This window comes from Anoplophora glabripennis, unplaced genomic scaffold (assembly GCF_000390285.2).
Source record: "Anoplophora glabripennis isolate ALB-LARVAE unplaced genomic scaffold, Agla_2.0 scaffold42, whole genome shotgun sequence".
NCBI lineage: Eukaryota > Metazoa > Arthropoda > Insecta > Coleoptera > Cerambycidae > Anoplophora > Anoplophora glabripennis.
In genome coordinates, this window is record NW_019416219.1 from 822,581 (window position 1) to 848,662 (window position 26,082).

At 32.3% G+C, this 26,082-nt stretch overlaps 1 protein-coding gene across 1 annotated transcript in view; it reads right to left on the reverse strand.

Annotated features, from left to right (window-relative positions):
* The window catches only part of LOC108905446 (brain tumor protein), a 214,609-nt gene extending 189,023 nt beyond the window's left edge, over positions 1-25,586 (reverse strand). The window contains exon 1 of the mRNA XM_018708308.1: positions 25,438-25,586. The gene's annotated coding sequence lies outside the window, so the exon portion shown is untranslated. The remainder of the gene's footprint in view (positions 1-25,437) is intronic.
* Between the last annotated feature and the right edge of the window lie 496 nt (positions 25,587-26,082).

Consider the following 26,082-nt stretch of genomic DNA (forward strand, 5'->3'; position numbering starts at 1 on the left):
AGTAACACCATGAAACTTTTAAACGGAGCATTTTTGGACAAAGATAAGTTACTTCTTGAATCGAGAAGTGTGTCTATTGGAACATACAAGCAAATTTTCACTTGGATACTATCTGCAACAAAAACTGATCCCATTACTGCAAATTGTGGTGGCTGGGAAAGGGCCCAGAAGACTAATTCGGAGATTATAGTGATTGTGCCTGTTAACCAGTTTACATCGACGTGTTGAAGCCAGAAGAATGTTGTGTGTGCTATAAAGGGAAGCTAAGCCTTTAAACAATATACAGGATGCGAGGAACACAACTCGGTAATATGATTAGGAAAATTCAACGCAAAGCCTTCCCACGAAAGAGCTTTGCGTCTCCGTGCCGGGGAGGTTGTTTGAATAAGCTCTTCGCAAATTCTAATATGATAAAATTTACATTTTATATGCCATTTTGAAAATAAATCCATTCGCGGACGTGTATAAAGGGAATCCTTAATGGCCCGGTTCGTTGTAAAATTGCGGAATATATCAATTTGCGATTTGGGTGCCCCGGCGAGGCAGCAGATGATTTATGTCAGAACAAATATTTTCGTTGTCGTCGGATGTTAAACGCCCATTAAGTCGAGATTTTCCACAAATATGCATGTAAAATGGAAAGAAGTGCAAAGTTTGCTCGTACAATATTTAATGAAAGAGTTTGCCTTAGTTTAATACCACCGCATTATTTGACTGAATTAAATATAAACATACACTCCTTGATCCCATGTCTTCGTAAACTTTTATAATAATAGAACTGCATATAGTCCATTCAGTATATAGCTTTAAATTAGTGTATGTTAAAGGGAAAAATATCATAAAAATGTAACTGCCTCTTTGCCAATCTCGCTGGAACTTCGAACTTAAGCGGCAGGAAACCTTGGTCGTCCTCGTTTCATAATAATTTAAAGTTAACACTGGATTTCTAGAAGAGCTGGGCATGCTCTTTTTTGTTAGACCCGACACTAGCTGGCAGTTATACTATTTCTTTAACGCTGGTTTTCGGTCCTGTCACTGTATTTTTCATATAGAATACACATGTAGGTTGATAGTAAACGCCTAAAATATTATGTAGAATAAGAATCCGAGTTTGCCCATTCCAAAAAACCATTGCTAAATTCTGGGGAACAATAAACATAAAAAAAGAACGAAAAATGACCCGTTTTTTGACATATTTTTCCCTGTAACATTGAAGGTAAGCCCTAAACCAAAAAAGTCATTCTTTATTCAATGTTTATTTGAAGATTTTCTATAAAGTTACAGCAACTACGAATAAAAAAAGTTGAGTTTTGCATTAACAATGGGCAAAAGATAGTAGAAAATCATATGTATATTTGCAGAAATTTTTAAAATAAGTAAATATTTATAAATATAGATAAAACTTTGTGAACAAATAGGAAAACACATGTCAATTCTACCCTACAAATTTTGCAACGATCGATTCCGTGGTTTTCGAATGACAGGATTGTTTAATAAAATTTCAAAAAGTTTATCGCGTACCGTGGGTTTAAATTAAGATTTAGAAAGGGCACACAATTTTTAGAGATACTTGTTGTCATAGTAATAAACATAAGTACCTATTTTTACACTTTTATAACCATTTAGTGTTTTGAAAATTTTTTACTCTATAAACAATTATTTATTGCCCAGGGAATTTTCTATGCAATCGACAAAATCTTGCACACATAAAAACTACGACTTTTTTAATTTAGGGTTTACTTTCAATGTTACACGGAAAGTATGCCGAAAAACGGGTAATTTTTCGTTCTTTTTGTATGTTTGTTGTTCCCTTGAATTTTTTTTGGAAAAGGCAAACTCGGATTCTTATTCTACATAATATTTGGGTACAACAAAATAGATTACTTCAAACATTATGATCTAAAATAGTTCAAAGTGAGTTATGACGTCGATTTATAAAACACTGTATCAATGGCCCCTCAATGAGCATATTTTAAATTTTTTCCAGAATTTTAGTTTAAACATTGATACTTTTTGCTTAATTCTTATCTTGATACGTTTTTCCATTGTTTTTCATTCAACTGAAATTATAACAATTAATTTGTAGAATTCATAGAAGTCTAAATTCTAAGAACGTATAGTAGCAAAACCTTTATTTTTATCCAATTTATTGATATTGATTAGGAAGTTACAAATGAACAAATACACCTTATCTATTTCTAATTATTACAGCCGAATATGAGTAAATAAAACTCTTTAATCTGATCCAATAGTAAATAAACTATTAATACATTGTTTTTAAGGAGGTAAGTGGATTTTACCGTAGAAGTGGAAGTTGCTAGGGAAAAAAGCGATTTCGAGTTATAAATGCATATTTTATGAACAAATAAATAGAAATATTCGATTAACATTACATTTTATTAATTATTATGAATGAATATTCATAGTAATTGTACAGTTAGTAACATTTATAAAATCTGGATAATTATTCCCCTCGCGTTTACTAATTGTCACATTTTTCTCAAAATGATTTGACCGCTCCATTTCAGTCGCCGGAGGCTCAATATTATCTGACTGATCCATTAAAACAGCATGATGACGTACTGCTACAACCTGGAGTTGAAGTGTCATTGCAAAGAATCCTGTCGGCTATTTCATTTTTGTTACTTAAACTGTCAGCAACATAACTTTCTGCAATTGTGGCTGATTTCCACCCACCACATCCCTTGATTGCTAATACATCAACTCCTGTATTAGCCAGTAACGTTGCCGATGTTATTCGGAATGAATGGAATGTATATGTTTCAGGATGTTCTAGCGTGAAATTTCACATTTAATTTCCAATCTAATCTTGAAAATTTCTAGGTGAGAAACAGAACTAGAGACGAGAAGTAATCACTACCTTCATTAAATCCATAAAATGGAATAAGAAGTTCCTGCACATATATCGTAGCTATTTATCATTACGTGTATAACTGGCACTACGGCGACATCAATACATCAGCGAGTCTCAAAATGAGTTCAAAAAGTTAACGCAATCAAAGCGAACTGCATAACAATCCCGTAAGCTACTCCATGTCTAATGTTATCGCATTACATTGCATCAGGCTTCCATTAAATGTGGAGAGAATGTGGGTATATTATTTTAAAGGCCAACGTTGCGTTAACATATTTGTTTGCAAAACTACTTTCACTTTCAGTTAGTTCATGGCGCTACCACATGACATCATTTGTTTTTTTGCAAATATATAAAATGAGGATTAATCAGAGAGCATTACTCAAAATTATGCCATACAAAGGCCACGGGTAATAATCGGCGGCTAATGAGAATAAATGTCAATAAAGTTAACGGTTTGTTAGGCAAATGAAGAATAAATCATCACAGAAAGCAACAAGATGGATCTTAAAGGACTAAGTGTTTTATTGCGCTAAAATGAGACATATCTATAAATAAAAAATTATTTTTAATTATTAAATAAAATCTTTCACAGAATTTCACAGAAACAGTAAATATGTTGTTTAAATGTCTTTGTAACTAATAGTTGAGAAAAGTTCCTGAACGTTGTTACAACTTTTCAATTGTTTCAATTCGAAAGCACAGAACTGTAATGAAAAATAAAGTGTGTAGTGGAAAAAAAATGAGCAAGATCGCTGTTTATTCCGCCTGTTATTCTTCGTATATTAATAAAGATTCGGCAGAAGAATATACAGAGTGTTTTCTACGATTATATCATAACTTCAGGAGGTGGTTCTTTCGACATAAAAATTTGAATTGACCAAGGGTTTAAAGCCACTAGTTTTTAAGATGCAGCGTCGCAGTTTAAAAAATATTACTTTTATTCAAATATCTTCAAATTTTTGACACGGATTAAAGAAATTTGACCAAATTGTAGGCAAAAATTTGCTCCATTGTCAGATAAATCTGTTAACCAGGGGTGGAGAGAAAATTCTTAATGCTATTTCTAAGTAAAAAGAAAATAACTTGGTTCGAAAAATGAACTAATTTCTTGCAAATACCGTTTAATAATAGAATAAGCGAAAACATCTTATAAAGTAGGTACTTAACGATATCCAGAATTTAAATTTTTCCATTACGCAAATATTAGCATTTCCTAATTTTTCTTTCAGAAACATTGTTCAACCTGTCCCAACGCTTTTGACTGTCACACGTTGAGTTTTAATTAAAACGTAATAGCTGAAATTTAATCACTGCCTGAAATTGTAGAGAAAATATTGACAGAGTGTTAATTAGACTACAATGTAACGCCCGTTTATTTTAAAGGAATTAAAAGTTGTACATCGTTTAATTTAAATAGAACTGGAGGTCGAGGATAAAAAGTGCCAGAATATAAAAAAAATCTAGATAAAATAATACGGTACGTTAATAAAACTCTTATATTTATCAGATTTTTTAGTAGGTGTACTTATAAATCATTTGGATGTAGGTAATCCTTAAAACATTTCTAACCTGGACAGAAACCCGAGATTAATTTTGGAATAAATAAAAATAACATAGGTGTAATATTTATGTCAAGATTTATTTCTAATTCTTTATCCTTAGCTTTATCGTTTATCATCTTTTATTTACTTTTACATATAAATAACTGTAAACAGCACGATTCAAATAGCATAGGAATTTTTTTCTATAATAGGTCGTTACTGACAACAGTAACATAACAAAAGATGTTTGCTCAACTTTGTAGAAGTACCAACTTCCAAACTTTTTCTTCACATCTAACAAAACAATCGTTGAATTGTTTTCACCTTAATTCAATTTCACTCAATCTTTCTAAAAGTGCTAAACGGGGGCCACGTATCAAAAATATCATTAACACAGCTCGAGATTAATGTTTAATTAAAAAAATATATAAATTATGTATATTTAATGTTGGCTTTTAACGTAAACATTCCCAATGTCAACAGTGTTATCGCAACGAGATAAGACTAATATAAACACCATTTCCTATAACGTCACAATTGCGGACTTCCTCTAACACTTATAAATATTCAAATGCTTTTGTATTGTTAAACAATTAGCGACGATGAAAGTTTTATTACCTGGCGCAAAAAACAACAATGATTAACCATGATTCATTTTGCAATGCTGCCGTTGTGTATGATGATCACATACGGGTATAAAATGTTTTACATATTTTTTTTTTATAGTTTTATAACAAAATGAGCACTGCAACAGGCAGAACACGCTCATGCGGCGCCATATGTATGTGTATACAATATAAATTTATCTCCTTTATTTCAAATTGTCTGTACATATACTATTTAGGGTGAAATTTGTTAGATACTTGTCTTTCGTATCTCAATTGAAGACGTACCAGGTTCGAACGCTACGCAACAACTCAGCATTGAAATATTTGAAAAACTTGTTGCCATATTTATTTAGCCATACCCATGTACAGGTCTCGTCGAACTAAAAGTGGAAGTGGTAGAAATGTATACGCCCAGTTGAAAAACGCGCGCGCGGGAAAACGGCGCACAAACACAGCCGCACTGGGCGACCGGCCATAAATTTCAGTTGTTGACAAATTGCCTAGCAGTGCAGTGCAGCAATATTTTAATGAAAATGTAAATGTTTTTTGATGTCAATCAAAATTTACCATCAATATAATAAAAATGGCTGAGGACGTAAATAGTTAAAATATGTTGTTGGCCAAATGAGCATATCGGGTGTTCTCAAAGTTGAGTAATTTATTTTGACAGCTGGTAGAATTCGTAAAAAAAGTCGATTTACCAAAAATCGTTTATATAAAAGTTAATAATAAAATCGACTTTTTTACAAGTTCTACCAGCTGTTAAAATAAATTAATATTTTTCTACACATAATTATTATTATTCTTTACCTTTAGCAGAAACCTTTTTGGAGACGCCTATGAAACTCATTAAATTCTATTGCTGTGCGTTTTAGGGGGTTTCCTTATTTCCCGGAAAGAGAGATAAAAACTAGTTTAGATGTCGCGATCTCGATTTTCAAGAAAAATTGTACAGCCAAAAAACCCGTCCAAAAAACAATAAATTTGGATCATAGACGTACAAAAAAAGTATCTTCCCTGCTTTAACTTCTATTTCCCCCGCCTGCGCTTTTTACTAGAACTGCAGGAAACATTACCTTATAGTATAAAACCCTACCCAAATTTTCCTCTCAATTTCATAAAAAATCGAGGACAATAAAATTATTTTTGAACCGAGGTCAGGTTTCTGCATTTTGACAGACAAATATGTTTCTTCAACAAGCTGGCGAAGCTATAAAAATGCAGGTTTTGGGGGCAAATGAAATAATTTAGTTTCGGTTCGTTAATCTTCGATTAGATGCACCATTATTTTATGTTCTCGAAAACTTTAAGAATTCAATAAATTTGTAAAACTGTAACATTTTTTAAATTTGACAAGCGTCCAACATTTACATTTGCCCTGTAGGTTTCTAAACTGCCAGTCCAATAAGTTTTAACAAATATTATGTATGGCAACATAGTTATAACACCTTCCAATACATGAAGTCATTTTTATAACACGGATGCTATTTGCCTTGAACATTCTGTTCCCACATTTTTCCAAGTTACAAACATTTATCCTTTCTCTATATATTATTTCAGCTGATCAATGTTTCTAATAAAGAGAAATCGCTTCGAAATCAAAAAAACACAAAATGTTGATTTAGGATCACAGAAACGATTTATTAATAGGTACAGCTGTGGACAACAAAATGTTTCCAACGCTAAGTGTTCAGTGTAAATGTGGCTTTGCCGATGATGGTATTGCTTGTATGCTAAAATGCACCAGAAGCCAGATTTAAATAGCTAAAATCTCAACATTTCACTACTTTAGATTGGAAAGATGTTATTGTCCACCGCTGCATCTTACGGACAGACCAGACGTTATTAACAAGAAATTGCACCGTAATTGGACGGAAACATTTGATTGCAACAAAAACTGGCGCAATAACAGACCGTCTAGGCGCTTTGTCGCTCGCTAAATAGCTCGGAGTTAACATGTAAACCACTTTATTGCCACGGAGACAACTACTAATAAATATTTACGTTAAGTCTAGCATGGGACCCCCGTAAGTTCCAAGCTTAATCTTCAGAAACACAACACATGGCGCATACTTAGAAACATGTGTTTATTGAAGTTAAATATAACGAAGGAAGAAACTGGCTTGGCTTCCTTTATGAAAAGTGAGCCATAGGTTACAGATTCCAAACTAAACACACAAATCAGGAAAAATAATAGTCTGTTGCCTACAAATTTTAAGACACAGTCCACACTTAAATAATGTGATTTTCGTTATACATTCGTCGTTTAGTTATTTTCTTCGAGATATTATTTAAATGGTTTCTAAACTATGTCGAAAAACTGAATTACAGAATCTGTAACACGTACAATAAAAGAATAAAGTAATAAGATAATGACAGGATAATATCTAGGAAAAAACTATAACGGTATGCACGACAGATAATCACCACACATTTAACAAAATCGTTATCAGTATTAAATCCAGTTGAAACAACAGTCTATGTCGTATATAATTGGAAATAAAACACATTCGTAAAAATGTATCTACAATTAATAACTGACTGAATGCAAAAACATTTCGACGAATTCATTTCATGTAACTCAATTTCAGTTTAACTGTGTGCCGATTTCCAATAAATAGCGAAATATCTATAGGGGATGTTTGGTCTGTTGGCAACACAGTAAAAATTGAATGGAATTTCAACAGAAATCCTAAGCAATATCCGATTTATATCTATTCATTTGTATGAGTAAATTAAAATCAACACCTCCTCCCCAATAATAATCCTTTTGACGCAGGTATTTATTTACATTTTATTTGCAATTTCATAATTTGTTGCGATAAAATGATCACAGAAGAAAACCTACACCTTAAACAATATTTAAAATATACCTAAATCTACCGAACCCATTCATTTCTCAAATTCCTTTTTTCCAGTTTGACACCTTCGCTGAATATTTGCATTACCTTGCACATTCCGATACTGCACCGGCAGCCATATGCTCCGAGAAAGGTCTGCGAGTGACGGGTGCGGCCCGAGGTCGCTAAAAGAAATTTAAGGACAAAATGTATGCACACGGAAAACATAACAATGTTTTAAGAACAGGAAACGCTTTATCTTTACAATACACGCCTTCCATTATGAATGGCTTATCTGCGTTCTACCCGTTCCTTATACGAGTAAATATAATATTTGTTTAGTGTAGAACAACGTTTGGAATACTTAGGAAGCATAAATATTTACAGTTTGCTTGTGCTAGGTGGAAAAATATGTAGAACAAGTGTGGAAAAAATAACAGAATTGGTTTATTTCGGTTGGTATGAGGTAATATGAATGTAGGGCAAACTGAAATGTCAAACTTCATGTCTTGTGTTCCTATTTGTTTCCTCTGACACTTTTCTCTCTAGGTAAAATATTTTTGAGGTTGTTTCCCCTCTTTCCTGCAAACGATTAATAATAATGGGATGTTGAATAAGTTGAATTTTGATGCTTTATTTAAAAAAAAATAGTAAAAAAACATGTCAGAATGTATCCATCCAGGTATTCTGTGACGACCTAATGTTAAATTTGCAGAAATTACCTGGACAAAAAAATATGACCATATAGGATGGAAATTAAATTTTAAATTGACTTTCTTCTTCTTTAAACTCGATCCAAAATGGTGAACATTGTCAAAAAAATTCACAAAATTGCAGAAAACAGTTTGTCTTAAATAAGTAACTAAAAAACTATAGCTCCGATCGAAAAATTTGTAGAAAGTTGTAAGTTTTAAAAATATATAATATATATAAAAAATTAAGTATTTAATATTAACCTCCATCAAGCGCATTGCTGTAAAATGTTAATTACGCCCTCTAGATTTTTTTTAAATAAAAAAGTTACCTCGGCTCCAGGTCATAAAAAATTTTTTTCTTAAATTCGTGAAAAAATGTCAGTAATTTCTTTCTATGAAAGTCGTCGTCATAAAGCAAAAATTGAAAGTTATTTGAAAAAATAAAAAACACCCAAAAAAGGGCAGTTTTTTCCAAGTCATTTTTTGATCCTTAAAATTAATAATAATCGTGGAAATTTTTTAATGGCATGGTATCACAAGAAAATAAACCAAAAATCGTTACTGTAGGGCCACCGGTATTGCAATATGTGACCGAGCGATGTCATGCTGCAAAATCACTTCGTCAATTCGTTCAGCGGCCGTGTTTCTTTCAATGCTCGGCTAAAACGCATCAATTAGAATCAGGCATTTTTGGAATACCTTATGAGCAGATTGGTCAAAGCAATTCTGTTGTCCAATGGTTAATAAATAAACAGAAACACACCAATAATGATAATAAAGCAGATTCTTAGCGCCTTCAGCTGTTGTGTTATGTCTTTGTTAATAGGACAATGAAAAATCAATACAAAATTAGGCACCACGACGTTTTGTCTGAAAACAAACCTACTGACCTGTAGTTATTCTGATCGCGTATAACTAACTTTATTGCCCTGTTTTAAATATTTTTTAACGAGCGCGGAAAACTTAAAACGCTTAAATAATCCCGCAAGGCAAATAAAACGTTATATTTCAACGATTTATTTACTTGATAAACAATTATAAATTTAACATTTAAAAATGTAACGAATTTCCTGGATGTTGTAAAACAGCGATAAAAGAAGGATGTGGCAATGATCTAGTTTTCTTTCTAGCGGAGCTGAGTACTAATTTATTCTACATCAATCTGTCTGTAACTGATAAAAAGGATTCTCGCACCGATTTTTCAATGAGAACGAACAGAAAATTACTTCCCTGAGAGAGAGAAAATCAATTATTACAAATGATAATACTTTCAATTGATCTATTATTCAACTAGCTATTAAATCTATAAATAATAGATGATTACGCAAGAAGAGGTATTAAAATACGTTTATTTTTTGTTATTCATTTGTCTCAAAAACGTGTACAGATATAAGGGTGATTCGTTACTCATTTTATTGTGATTTACTTCAACAACATACAGTCAGAAAACAAAGATATGGCCGAACAACTGATTTTTGCAGAACATGTTTCTAATAAAAATTAGTTATCCCTATATTATGTTTAATTTGATGTTCAATTGTTTTCTTGATTGTGCATTCTGATTCCGCAGGACAATTTACGTATGTATGTCTACATTAGTTCCTTCAAATATTCGGTAATCAACGAAGAATACAGTGAAACTGGACTGACGATTTAAAGAGGCTATCGATAATCTAGTTAGCTAGGAAATAGCTAATTAAAGTGATAGTGAATTCAGTATCTGGATCGTTCGTCGGTTGTCTCACCTATGACACACTGATGAGGACTAATAAGTCCGAAACCGGTATGTGCCTGATGGGTTAAACTGACGAACGAACCTAGCTATTGCACTAGATGTTGCGAGTATAATTCAATGCCGGTAGGGGAATATAGCCCTCGGAGTAGTTGTTTCTCGCAACACTGACAATTAAAAAATAAATGAGCTTATATCTTCACTAGCAAAAATCTCAGGTAACTGTTTATTTCGATGCTACTTTAAGTTAAGTATGTAATTTTACGCTACCTGTAATTGACCCAAAATATAAATTTACAAATCAATATACTTATTTGTCTGTTTAAGTAAATTTCGGCAATTTTTGTGTCAAAAAAAATTTACCTTGATATGATTTTTTTGACCCCTCCCCAATCCTATTTTTTAATAAATGTATCATCATATCACATCTAGCAAAATGGTACTCGAAAATGTCCCATCGAGAGAAATCTCTTTCTCGAGACTTCCGGTTGACAGGGCGACCGACCCCAAATCTAATTTAACGCCACGAAATAATTTCAGCGCAAGACGTTTCTGGTTCTCTCCCAAGGATTTGGCGCTAGTCAGAAATTGAAAAAGATTAATTGATAAAGGAATAGAACGATAAAGCCGTGCCACGACGGGCTTACTTAGAAAAAACATCCTGACAGCGCCCGCCTCACGGGGGCTTAGGTTCGGCCAAGATTTTCCTCCGCGACTCCAATTGCCGCCGCTAAAAATAAGCTGCAAGCCACATATCGGGCTTGAAGCAATTTTCACTTATCGAGCTGATACGCGGATAGTAATGTTGATGTTGAATTTAACGGAAATCAAGACATACTTTTACACTACAACCACTAAAATATATTTTTTTAATAAAATGTAACTGGCATGATATATTGCAGTAATAACTGTAAGCCAACATCAGTAAAAATGTTAAAAAATGCGATAAATTATTTTTTAGTTCAGTAATTACGAACAAAAACAAAACAAATTTTATTTATTTACATTTGAAGCAACTGTCAGTGATTCTTTACACTTAAATGTTATCTGCTTAAAGTAGACAAGGCGAAAACCTCGCATTCGCAAAAATTAGTTTTTTCACTCCGGAAAAATTTTGTTTAGGTTTTTTGGCACATTATAAACAAAAAAGTTCCTATGCACTATGCTTCGAAAATTGATAGTTTTAAAGTTATAAACAATTTAAGTTGCTAAAAATGTGAAAATTTCGATTTTCAATTGCCGATTTCCGGATTAAAAATTGTTATTTTTGATGTTGCCAGGTACCTAAATTAAAGTTTAAACATCCATCTACAAGATGCTGAAGAGTTTTTGGGACTCGCATTATTCTAAAGCCTTGTTTTTTAATTGTTAATAAGCTATTCGCTATTTCGTTCTGCCGCCTCCGGCTCTGGTCTTTTAATTTAGGCATTCAAGCAATTTTTCTTACTCTAAAATTATGTAAAAAATGAATAATTAAAATTTAAAAATCAAAAAAAATTTAATTAAATAAATCAAAATTGGAACAAAAAAAGGCAAAAAAAAAATAAAAGGGCAATAGTAGTATCAAATACATTTAATTTTTATTAAAGAACATTTATTTAGTACTGCATATTATTATCACACATTTATTCAATCATAAGAATTCTCACACTGTTCTATGTTACAACCACACAAGTGACATAATTTTTCCTACAAGAACAAGCTTTAGTCTTACAGTTTTTTGTCTATTTACATTGTTTAACTGAGTCTTTGGGTAATGGATCTTTGGTAATAAAAATAGGTAATAATTCACCTGTTTCATTTTGGTAACCAAAAGCTGTGAAATCCAAATATTGATATTGAGGAAAAATGGAACTTTTCCATATGTACGTTTGTAAAGAAACTCATAGCGCATTGTTCATCTTACAACCATCAAAGGGTGGATCACGGTAGATGGAAGAGCTCCTCAGTAGCAGAAAGTTATGTTGAGAAGTTTATATCTAATAAACTTGATATTGCAAGGGAAATCCAAAGAAAATATAGCTGTTCCTTTCAAGAAGAGACTTCCGTAACTTGTGCAAATTCTTCACAAACTTCGGCAAATGTTATGCTTTCCGAAAATGATGGCAACAATGCTGCAAGTGTTGTTATTAACGGAAACTAAGTTAAATAAAATAAAACAAAAAACGAAATGTCTATTACTATAAATGTAAATGTTAATGTTAATAAGTAAATAAATTAAATTTGATTTATTATAGGTTTATTATTTTTTCATTATTTCACTAGAGGATAAAGTATTGCTTTAGACGGTTCATATGTGTGGATAAAAGTCCGATTATAAGGTGATTGTGGATAAAATATTTTTATTACACTTTGACGTAGATATTGTGAAAGACCCTGTACAATCGACATCTGGTTCGTTGCCCTTCTGGTAGTTTCCATTTTATCCCGTTTCTTACATGTTGAAATTTCATTAACAATACATGAAGGTGTGTGTCACAACTGGGTCTAATACGAACACAATGTGCATTAATAATTGCACTTTTTTCTATCAAATCGTTTTGAAATATTAATCCCACAACTTTTTTTTAGAAAATACTTTCAGCATATGTCAGCAATTTGATACAAGTTTCGTGTGTTATTAGGTAATCAAAAACATTTTTACTAAATCCAAAAACAACTAAACAAAAGAACGAAGATATAGATTAAACAAAAATAAAAATCCTTTTAGTTAGCACCGTAAACGACAGATAAACGATGACTTAAAAAATGTAAGCAAACTCGCTGAGAATCTAGTTAGATTTACATACACTCATAAATTGCCAAATACAATGTTGTCAGAGCGTAATTCAATGAATGAGAAAAACTTCAAAGGCTCATCGGGTGAACAGAAAAATGTTAACGTTAAACAGTTTAATTAAAAACCTTTTACACACCGTTAGTTCACTTTTATGTGCAACGGTATGTTCTGTAATAAATTTATACTGCACCGCGAGAAAAATATCTTGACTCAAGAATTCTTAACATAATCTAAAACTACCTTACACGGTTAACTTGATATAAAATCTTTTTCTTTTCCTATCTAAAAATTACGTATCTGCATTTCAAATAGAAACAATAAGGAGATTTTTGTAGCAATAACAACTCCTTTAATATCTGGATTAAAAATACAAGATGCTAAATGTCCGTAAATTCGTGGATATAATTTCATTCCGTGAAAATTTAATGTTAGCTTCAATTAAGTAATAATGACAATGACCACCATCAGCTACTATTAAACTCCATTTTTGAACAATCACTTTATAGGGAATATTTGTGCGGTCATCAAATATTCACTACTACGTATATATCTTACCAAGTAACTAGTGTATTTTAGTTTAAATGCGAAGTCACATGATATTAAACTAATTTGTTTCGTGGAACAATATCCCTGAACACTTTTTTAGAAGTGGTTATTGTTGTTGGGAAAATCTAATTATTAATAAAAAAGTAATTAATTTGAAAAGTTCATGGTGTAAACATGTTACTGTAAAAAAATATAGATTTTTGTTCGATTGATCAATTATTCATGCTACATTAAAGTTTTTATGCCTGTTGTTGTGCACGCTACCAACAATTATTTCACATTCTATATTATCAATTTTCTTAATTAAAGACTAAGAAGGGAGTAGGTATAAATTCTTTTGTCGGCTTCGTTGCAATTTAGTTATAAGTTATGTATAAAGTTTGAGGAAGAAAAACCATAAACATTTATCAGAAAACACCAATAAACTTCAATAAAAAATAGGGAGGGTGTAAGAGTACATTCATTGTAAAATATGTATCTCTAACTATTTTGCTTCCAGAAGTTTAAATTTAGGACAATGCATATCATTATTTAAAAAATTTCCTTAAATTTGATGTTCTTTATCAAAATTGCAGGAGCAAACATATCTTTTTTTAATTGAACTTCCTATACAGGCTGTTTTTTAGTTGGCGTTTTCCTTTTAACAAGATATAGTAATACTTTTTTGAAACCTTGAAGACGGAAAAGCCATCTGAAATAATAGGAATGCAATTCTGTGAAAATTTTTATAAATATATTTTTAATATGTTCCTATTATTGACTTCAACGTATGAAATCTAAATAAATCTAGACTTGCAGCATTTTTTTACATGGTATCTCAAATTTCGCGTCTCGGGCCAAACGGGCAATAGACAAACGAAAAATGACAGTAAAAATCTTTTTAGATGGCGTAAATAGGGACTCGCTAAGGTCCCTTTGCTCTTCGGAAAATAAAAAAATTACGTCATCTCTTTATCAGTCTTTAGCTACTACTTTCATAGTATCTACATATTAGTAGGTCACTCTCTGCCAACAACCAGTGACCGTGAGTAGCATTGACAATTGAGGTGTTACATACATTGTTGGTTATAATCTCGCACCCAGTATGCAAGGACCTTAATAACTTCTAGGGTATGGCAGATTTACATTTCATTTTTGGTACAGCGTGAGATCGTAAAACATCACACATTCTAAAATTAAAAAGTTTCGACAATATGGAACAAAATGTTCGTTAAAAACAAGGTTAAAAAAACAAAACAACATTTGCAAAGCAAACACTCTCAAACATAATATTTTTGACCTACATTTTCCACACCCTTTCAGAAGGAGTACGTGCATGTGTTTAGCATGAAATACTCTTCTACCTTTGCCATTCCCGACGACAGGGCCTCCCCGCGCGGACATGTATCAATTACGGCACCCCAAAACCCATAAATTCATTAATCATTCGACAGATGCCGGAAGTACGTGCATATTTTGTAAACTCAATTTATTCTCCCGATAATGATGTACCACAAGCCATTTCCGAAACTGAATGACGGAAGGACAGGCAGGCATGTCTCCAATTTACATTGACCGAAAGAAAATTTGACATCAATGCGTGTATCAATCTACGTGCAAGATCCATGGCGTCAATCACACCGAAGTGAATGGAGCCTGAAGGGAAATGGTCTCGCTCCGCCAGATAAGACGAAAAAAAATGTACGCGATATCTGCTTGCAACCAGACCGGAAGTAAACACGAATCAAACAGTTTGTGCGTCATTTTATGCGATATAGTTAAAAAGTAAATAATTTTTGAAAAAAATCGCCCATGTTTCGAATCCAACACGACGATGCGTAGATAACTAAACAGTCCCCAAACTTCGGTTGGAAGTCAAAATTTTTCAGGCATGTTTCGAATCCAACAGATGAGATTACTCTTGGAGTCTATACTTACGGCGGCTTTACAAAGTCTTATTATGAAGTATTAAGAGCATCTCCAAGTTCAGCATCAAATTATGCATAACTTAATTTCAAATCCATCAAAACTTCGGATAGAATATCATCCCCGGCCATCAGTTTCTAGATAAAATTGCTCGACTCGAATAAAGAATTAGAAATAAGTATTGTTAACGTGACTTGACACTTTCCGATAAATTTTAATTTAAAATACATAATTACAGGGTGTTAGAAATTTGACTGTCTTAACAGACAATAGAATACATTAAAATAAACAAAAAAACATATATGACATGGGTCCTAAACTCAACCATTTCCGAGAAAAATATTATCAAACTCTTGATGTACAAAGGTTCGATTAATTAAGGAATACTGACATATCCGCGTGCATAGAATACCATAAAACACAATGTTTATCACTTTTTTGAACTTATTTATGCTTAATTCTAAAAAATAGCGTTGTAATAAATTTAAAATTCGATAAAATTCATATCGAGCAACGTGACAAGCTGTCCAGCTGGTATCTGGAATTGGACCGTGTCCGAGTGTTTTTAGCGTACCATTATTTCCTTTTCTTAAGGTGTTTTCCAGCGAGTGCGCAAAAATTGGATTCGAAGGAGTCGTGCGTGCTTCGAAAATGGTGATGGACATTTTGAGCATATGTTGTAGTTTGTTTTGTACTTGTGCGTTTAAAAATTACTGAATCTTTGGGTCCTTTAATTACATATTTTTCAAATTCGTAATTTGATAAAAAGTCAAGTTCCTGCGTTAAGAGATTCATAATTACTAAAATTCGAGCTAAAATTTAAGCACAACACTATCTTCGTACTACAAAATCGATAAATTTTATTTTATTTATTTAAAAACTGGAAAACAATTGTCTTGAAATTTACTAAATGTTTCGCACTAATGGTTGTTTACATTTTTTCCGTAGGACAAGTCTGCCGCGTGCATACTTAGTATGCACCAGCTGTGTAGCGTTAGGTTAAGCGCTGTTGTCACGTTGTGATGAAATTCCCCAACATTAATACTCGCTGTACTTACTATTAATAATATACAACTTTTTTGTTCATTTATGATTACTCGATCAGATCTCATGCTGAAATAATGGCAGTCAAACTTCTTGCACCCTGTACATATACGAATTTGTGGACTTGTATTAACAGAATCATCACTACCTGAAACACTGGGAGAAACGAATTAAAATGTTATCCACACATTATGCAACTAGTAAAATTAGATCATAATATAAATTTGAAACGAAAAAAGAAACGAGGAAAGTCCTACATACTATTTACGTAACAGTTCAAGGTATTACCTACATAAATATTTTTACCCTCGTTTTGTAATATTACGTAGATTACTACATATTTATTTTATTTAACGTTTGTTGATACTATACGTCTATAACACAGCATAAAAAGTTCAAATATATTATAAAGTCAGAATATCTACGGTTCCTTATAAAAATTCAATAATAAATTTAGTTGGATCATGTTTTTCACGAGAAAATAAAAAAGATTTCTAAAAAACGCTAAAAGCACTTTGTCCGCCATTTTCAACTGAACTAAAATTTGTCACAAATATACAATTGGAAGTTGAGTTATTTGGCGGACCATTTTTTAACGTTATTTTTAGAATAGAAACTATGATAGACAGACAAATGGGAATTATTTTCAATGCCAAGACCATTTGTCTCTAACTGTTAAAAAAATTAAATATAGATTATATTGACTATTCAACCAAAAGAATTTAAATCTCGTTAAAGTCATGTTAAGTTTTAAATTACAGCTACGTTAAAAAAGCAATAAACTTTCCATTCTGCCGGCGTGAAGAATAAAACAATTAATTTAATTTTGCTGAAATCCCCGTACCTACGTCTATGTACATTTGACCAACCCTGTACTGCACGTATGCGCTGTGACATCACGTAACATCGCAGATGTAATTGCAACAGTTGCAGTTTTTTTCTAAATAAAGATGATCGCTTTTGCAAGACTATAGCCTCGGAATGTTTTGAAACTAGAATTAAGCGAACAAAGTGCATATTCATAAAAAAACTAAATGCACGATGCAAGATTCTTTTTCAGTGACGCAACTGTCTGCAGATGTAAGGCTTTTTCTGCAGTAAATGCACTGACATCATTTAGCTTCGACCGTAAATAATCTTAATTTGTCGATAGAGGGGCGAAAAGCGCCAGTGGCGTAGAACAGAAAAATATTTACTTGACAACCGATACTTTGTCGAAATATGTCCTAGGGTCTGTTAAAGTTGCATAAAAACTAGATCTTCTCTAAATATCTTTGATACAACACAGAAATATTCTTTACGATAAATAAGCGGTAGACAGAGACATAACCCAGATGCGCGAACGACTTCACAAGAACTGGCCTTTCTGTTAAAAATCTCAGTTGTTTAAAGTAATTTTATAACATCTGCCGGAAGTTACATTCTCCATAAAGCAGCAACCAATTAAAGCTTTCGATTAATTTCAACCAAAGAACATTGAAAAAAATAAGAGTAAATTCACAACGGACCAAAATATTCGTTGATGTAATTTTACACCAGAAATAAATGTGCTGTTAAACTAAATTTCTACATTAGGTATTAATTTTTTGTACTATTTGCAGTGCAGAACTAAATCTGCTGCGCCAGTTGAATGGTTGGAGGAAACGTCAGAAATTACTTGTGCGTTATTGTTCGACTTAACACGAGTTCTATTTAGAGACCTGTTAATTTTAGGGATCTGATTTACTTTTCACATATCTATGTCCGTCTGAATGGTCTATTTTCAGCAAAGTCAAGGTCAATACTTTTGACGTCAGGTACAATGGCATCGACTATAAAAAGTTGTTTTTGTGTATCGACCAGGACATACCTTTCGGTATTTATCAAAATAATTTCTCACTTGGGCGCGAAATATCTCAGTGTAATATAAATTTTTAATTTGGAATCGCCCAGTACGATTTAGAAAACAAAACAGTACAGTCATAACATTTGCTACCAGTAACTGTTGCTAATTTTTTGCTAAGAAGTTATCAGGATTAATTGCTTTATCTAGATACAATGTTGCTCATTTCAAAGTTCTGCCTGTGTTAGCACAACAATGGAAATTATAAATTATTCACATTTATTTGCATAAATTTCTAAATTATTAAAACTCTAATGGATGAGAAGATGGTAATCATAAAAAATATGATAAAAAATTAATGCAGCAGGGAAAGTGACTACAATATTAATACAGATGATACATTTTTAATTTCACAAACACTGGCAAGCATTCATGGGCTCAACTATCTAAAAATTTGGAGTGCATCCAAGGATTTTTAGAGATTTAGAATGAATACATAACACGGGCAAACAATATTTTGGTATGGGCTATATTTTAGGAAATGTTTCTCGTCTCAAAAGTTGAATTTTGCGAAAAGCTAACTAAAGGTTTTTTAATAAAACACCTGGTATATTGTTGTGAACGAAGTAGACGTTATCCTAGTTGAAACGTAACCGTGGTGGTAAAAAAAACTGAAGAATTTTGCTGAATTGGACGATCGATAAATGTTTTGTAACATTATTTTGAACGTATTTTAAGAATTATCTTGCCACGAAAACAAACAATATTTATGCATCAGCTCTAGTTCATTCACAGTTAAGTGGTTAGATCCTATGCCGAGAAAAATATCCTTGGATGAAACCCAAATTTTCTTGATGGTATATTAAATAATTGACAAAAGCTGACAAATGAAGGAGAGGAAGGAAATTAGTCATCAACAAAACGTTCACAGAGTGGACCTATGGAGTTTTTTTTATGTGAAGGAACTCCTCCCTTTCATAATTACAAAAAAATATGGTTTCCGCTCTTCAACATGCAATAAATCTATTTAAACTTTTGTAAAATTGATAATTTCTCCAATACCTTCGAAGTATTAAACCCAGAAATATATCGAGATATAAAATCGTATATGTAAGATATTATACTATGACAAAACCAATAAAAATTGATACAATTGAGTAATTTAAGCATAAAAAATATCTTGGTTGTAACAAAGTAAAAACTAGTACACCGCAAAAATGCAACACTATTACACTTGAGCTATGAACTTATTATGGCATAAAAATTGGCCAAGCACCAATATTCCCACGACGAGAATATCCTTTTCCTGTCAAGCGACTTTGGTATATTGCAGGTGACAAACCTGATGTACTCTGAAATTTATGACATGGTATAGACACAACAAAACAACAAATTACTATGGAATCTATACAGTACCAGTGTTAAAATAATGTTCATTATTTCACATTTAAAAAATATTATATATAATAAATTTTATGATTGATGTTTTCAATCACAATCTGTTAAACATGATTTGCCTGAACAGATTTGACATGTGTTTAAGGTTAGACAATTACGACAGAATCATTTTCAGTTTAAATAGAAAAAAAACTTGCGGCACAGTCTTTTAAACATCCACGACTAGGAAAGTGATGTGTATATTTACTTTAATCAATGACAGACAATTGAGAAAATAAGCGATAACAAGGGAAGACAATGTCTAATTGATTGACATTTCGAAAGCTTTATCAGATTTCACTATTCAAACAATGGAAATAACTTTAGAATTGCATTGAGAATCAGTTAATAGGTATCTCTATTTTTTTATTTATCCCGTTCGATAAATGTATGCTTTATTTTATCAGTGATTTCGTCCGTGTAGACTGACAATGAAAATTAGCCAAATTCTACGAATCGAAAATGGAATTGACGACGAAATAGCATCTGGAATGATACAGCAAATAAGGAAGACCCTGAACTTTTAATTATTAAAGAATAGTAGATTTATAAGAGGCACATTGCGATTATTTTAGTTACCAGTACAATTTTGTCAAGTATATCACGTTTCTATATAAAAAAAAGTTAAAATCACCTAATAATTAGGCCTGTCAGAACTGAGCCGCGAGACATAGGCGTACGCATTATTTATTAAAAAGAATTAATTACGCAACATCCGCACGATAACAAAGCAACAGTATACTAATGTGACGCGAACGTTAAAAGCATTCTGAAGCAGCGGCTCACGCTTATCTCGGTTAACCCGCTTGGCACGCCATTGAATTGCAGCTCTCTCTGACAGCCTTCCTGATAATTCAAAACAATAGAGCTCTTTTTATGTTGCTAATACAGTTCACACAGTCGGAAATAGAACAACAGGACAGTTTATCTAGTCTAGCGACAATAATTGACCGGTGTCAAAACGGATATACGGTTTAAGGTGCCAAAAAATTAACTGTCGTTCCCATACGTATAAAAACTCAATTGTAGGTATTTCTCTTTCATTTTTCGTATCATTTTTTTTTATTTATTTGCGCTTTTGCATTGAGAACAATAAAGAACAGAAATTTTGTTAGTAAAGCTAGTTTAGCTGTAAAAACAGAAACCAAAACACAATGATAGAAAGATAGTTTCTCAAAAATGTTAAAAAGATGCGTTAGTTGAGCTGATATGGAATTTTTGCGTTGAAATTTTTAAGAAAAGGTTTTAACATTATTTGTTAGGATCTTTAGAAACATTTTTAATTTGTTTAATTAGTTATAACTTTAAAATAAAGTAAAAATATGAGAGCAATAATAATAAATATGTATCTACTTAAAAAAATAGTAATGATAATTTATAACGACGTAGCACTGTTCATCAGCTTTGCAATCTATGAAAATAATGCCAAAAATGCATTAATTTAAAAACATCTGTGGTTACTTCTCTGATTGACCTCATGGAAACTTAGTTGAAATCATTTTATTTTGCAATTAGTTCTTCCTGTTCAAAAGGATCTATTCAGAGTAAAATATGCTGATGTATCTCAATGACCCTTATTGACCCTGAAAGACCTCTATGCGAGATGTCGTTCACCCAAACGATGTGCAGAATTAATTCCATCACAACAGGAGTCGAATGGTGTAACATTTTTTTTCTGATAACAGAGGATTTAATAAAAAAATACAATAGAATGATCAAACCCGTTATAGTTTTAAAATTAGAAAAAGAATTCGGTGCTATTTCTTGAAATATAAAGTAATTAAATGAAAGAAATATTTACCAGTGCTTCCGGCTTTGTAGAAATGTCAATAATTGTTAAAGGATAGAGGGTTATTAAATACATAAAATTTAAATTTCAAGATAGGTACATAAAGCAAATACGTTACTGTATTTTTTTTTTAATTATGTTACACAACAAAAATATTAAATAATTATCGTTCATTGAACTGAGCTGGCCATGAAACATTTTTTATTGAGGACGAAAATTAATATAGCTCTTAAAACACCAAAGTTCAAAGAACTAAATTAGTTCGTGGATTATTTTATAATGTATTGTTGAAAAATTGTATCAAAACAGCTGGTAATACCAACGACCTCGTAAGCAATAATATTAACGTAATTAAAAGATTGTGAAAAATAAGCAAAATAAATAATTGCGATATATTTCTGATTTAGCGTATACGAAAGTATTATTGTATTAGAATCTAGCTATATTTTTATATCTTTATCTAAAGAATTTAAAAATAAGACGGTTAAATAATAAATATATAGTAAGTACGTTTTTATCATAGATTAATTAGTCACAGTTAGATTAAATTCAATAAGATAAATTGAGATTAATAGGGAGGTAGGTAGAACATAGTAATTATCTTTATTTTACAGCCGACTTAATCTTTTCTAGTTAATAGGTAATTAAAAAACAACAAAAATAAGTAGTTCTTACATACATATGGAGCATGTTAACTTGTTATATGTTTACCTAATAGTCTGGTTGACCAACAGCCTATTAGGACAAACTATTTGTGATTTTGGCAGTGGATTTGCTTTCTCGTAGGCGACCGAGTAGGTAATCCGCAATGTGCTAAATTAATTTTCGAGTTTTGTAGTTGTCTACAAAAACATTAAAATAGAGAGTAGAGACAGTCTTCCCAAATTCGGCAACATGTTCTTTCACAAAAGTCAGCGTATCAAAATATCTATACAGGGTGTAAGAATTTTGACTACCGCGTATGATTAACAGTTTTCAAAATACAGCGAGTATTAATATTGAGGAGTTTCATCACAACGTGACAACAGCGCTTAACCTAACGCTACACAGCTACAACATACCACGCGTGCACGCGGCAGACGTGTCCTACGGAAGAAATGTAAACAACTTTTATTGTGAAACATTTAGTAAATTTCAAGACAATTGTTTTCCAGTTTTTAAATAAATAAAATAAAATGTATGTAAACAGAAACTTGACTTAATCAAATTATATATTTGAAAAATATGTAATTAAAGTACCCAATGATTTATGTCGTCCAAATAATCATACATACGTATTAGAAATAATTTAAGTACTTACCAAAAAGCAAAATTCAGTAATTTTTAAACGCACAAGTACAAAACAAACTACAACATATGCTCAGAATATCTATCACCATTTTTTATGCACGCACGACACCTTCGTATCCAATTTTCGCGTACTCGCTGGAAAACACGCCAAGAAAAAGAAATCGTGGTACGCAAAAAACACTCAGACACGGTCCAATTCCAGATACCAACTGAATTGCGTAATGCTGGACAGCTTAGTACTTCGTTTATCCGCCACGCCGTTGTCACATTGCTCGATATGAATTTTATCGAATTTTAAATTTATTACAACGCTAATTATTTTTTAGAATCAAGCATAAAGAAGCTCAATAAAGTGATAAACATTGTTCTTTATGGTATTCTATGCACGCAGTTATGTCAATATTCCTTAATTAATCGAACTTTTGTACATCAAGTTGGAGATTTTAATAATTTTTTTCTCTATTCTATCGTCTGTTAAAATTAAGACCCTGTTTAAAAGATCGTCCAAACCACTCAATAAACAATCATGAAAGTGGTGTTTTGGTAGCCAAAAGAGGGAAATTCTCTAACAACTAAGTAGTAAACTTTTTGTTTAAAATATTTCTTTATCTATAGATAATTTATACTTACTATTTCTATATGTTTATAACTGTTATCAGACAGAATAAATATCTGCCAATAGAGGATAATATTTATTTAATTTGCTTTTTAAGGAAAAGAAAATGATGATGTCCTTGAAATAGCTACATTGATGCAAATATTGTATGTACATATTTGATTCAATAAATAAAATTTGTTAAAACCAAGTGACCCTAGTCCTAGTACACATATAAAAGTAACTTTTATGTACGGTAATTTAGCGTATTTTACACTTGATCTGGTGTATTTGAGATCTATTTATAGAAAAATTAATGACTGGTATAAAATTTCATTTCTGTGGTATGTGAAACAAAAACAGACATATTTAAACAAAAATTGAAAGATTATGTCGATAACATGTCATCCAGGCTTTAAATTTGAGTATATTGTTCCAAAATTGAAGGAGTGCCATTTAAATCAAGTAGAAGAAGAGCACTTAAGGGAACGAGCAATTACCTAGTTTTGTTTTCAAATTAATAAAAGGAATAAGAATAAGGTTGTCATATAATTCGGATTGATGTCAAATGTGTCAGATCAGCGTCGACAATGCTTTATCACATCATAAATCTTCGATTTTGAAACATTTTCTAAATCAAATAATGCGATAGAGGCAATCGAGAGCGTGTAGTACAAATTACATCTATTAGAATGGAAAATATATAAATAATACTACAAATTTTTGGTCCGAAGTAATGCAGAGTTATCAAGAATCATTGATTCAGTAATGCTGAAGTCAACAGACTGTTCAGACAACTCATAATAAAAAAAACAAATTAAAAGAAAAATGAACTAAGCCTTAAAAAAGTTTATTTCTTGTTTCGTTTTTTTAGGAATAAATATATGACAAGATAACTACTGGATTTTATATATAGTTTTTTGTTAATTTGTTGGATCTCTGGTGTATTTAAATCTGGTCATCTAGCTGTCAGTTGGCAACACTGATATAGCTAGTAACTTGTAGCGACATTAACTAAAATTGCGTGTTGTGGTACCTACGCATTTACCAAAATGACAGAAATCTTTAAGATCTTTAAAATTATTTAAAAATAAGTAAAATTAAATCTGTGCATCTTTCCGTGACCACTTGGTATAAAAATAAACAATGCTTGTACATGCAAGTTATCTACAAATTATTGATTGGAGATAAGACGCTCGAGACATGTATGAATACAATATATACCTACCTAACTAGAAGTGATTTTCCTGTCACTAAAGATTATACCTAACACGTCTACTCGGATTTCCCATAGATGTTTACACTTATTGTAGCGTATCTATAAATGTAAGTACATTTTTTTTGTCTTTATGAAAAATACCCATGTGCTGATAATAAAATTTACATATGGGAGGCAGATAGGTGTTCTTTCTAGGTACGTAAATACTCTATTATTAACAATTTCTAAATATAGGTAAATAAAGAATTGCAAAACCTAAATACAACATTGAAAAATCATTTTAATGCATATTTGTGACACTTCGAATGTATGCATTACTACTAGCTCGAAATCTTTGCTAGTTTCTAGATCATTTTAGTAAATTTCTTGTTTGAGAACGTGTCTTTATGTAACTGTTTGTTTACGTAAATCGAAATTATAGCGAAACTTCTCTATTAACTAGAAGGTAAACATTGAACATTGCACTCCATCGGTCGCAAGAGGCGTTTCTTTGTTTCCCGGTCTTTGTCTGCGTTGGAGAGGTTATGTTCAACAAACCACAGTGACATGGGTTTATTACACCCAAATCACATCGCGTAAACGCGTATCATTAGCTTATTAATAACGTGGAATATCGACGACTACTAAAATTAGCTAACGCCTTGACAGCAACAAGGCTAGCAAGACGCCGAAAACAGAAAGCCTGAGAGTGTTCATTGTCCGAGGGCCGGCACTTACCTTGAAATCGCCATGCGATTCTCTTATCGGCTCTGGGAAAATGGGACTAGTTCCTCTACTGACAACAATCCACAAAACAACTCGAACAGGACACAACAATAACAAAACTCTCGGTGCGCTTTGTACGTGCGACACAGCGTTCAGCAGGATTCGCGGTACAATGGCGAATGGCGCGCGAATCGCGACTCCGCCGGCGATATGGGGGGAAAATACCACGTGGGGAACGGCCTGCGCGGGGGCGGCCTAATGGCAACACATCGACGCATCACCTCCACCCGGTTTTATCACATGGACATCGTACCTGGTCAATGACGGCGCCGCGACGCTCCGACCTGGGGGTGAGAGGCGCCGGCCTCCGCCAGTCATGGTTTTTTCCCCATGGCGGGGTCGTTTCCTTCTGTAAAGTTCGTTTTAAAATAAAATATTTATAAAGTAAAGTTAATAAATAGCAAAATTACTTATTTTGATTTTCGTGGTTCAGTGGAATTCCACGGAAATAATACATGATGACGTACTTACTGATTTGACAGAGGCAGAGACGATAACTTTTCCGCGATAAAGGCAGAATCCTGGAAAAACTAGATCATTAAATAGAATTCTGCAATTATGTAGTTCTCTAACCCTGATATATAGATGGCACTGCGA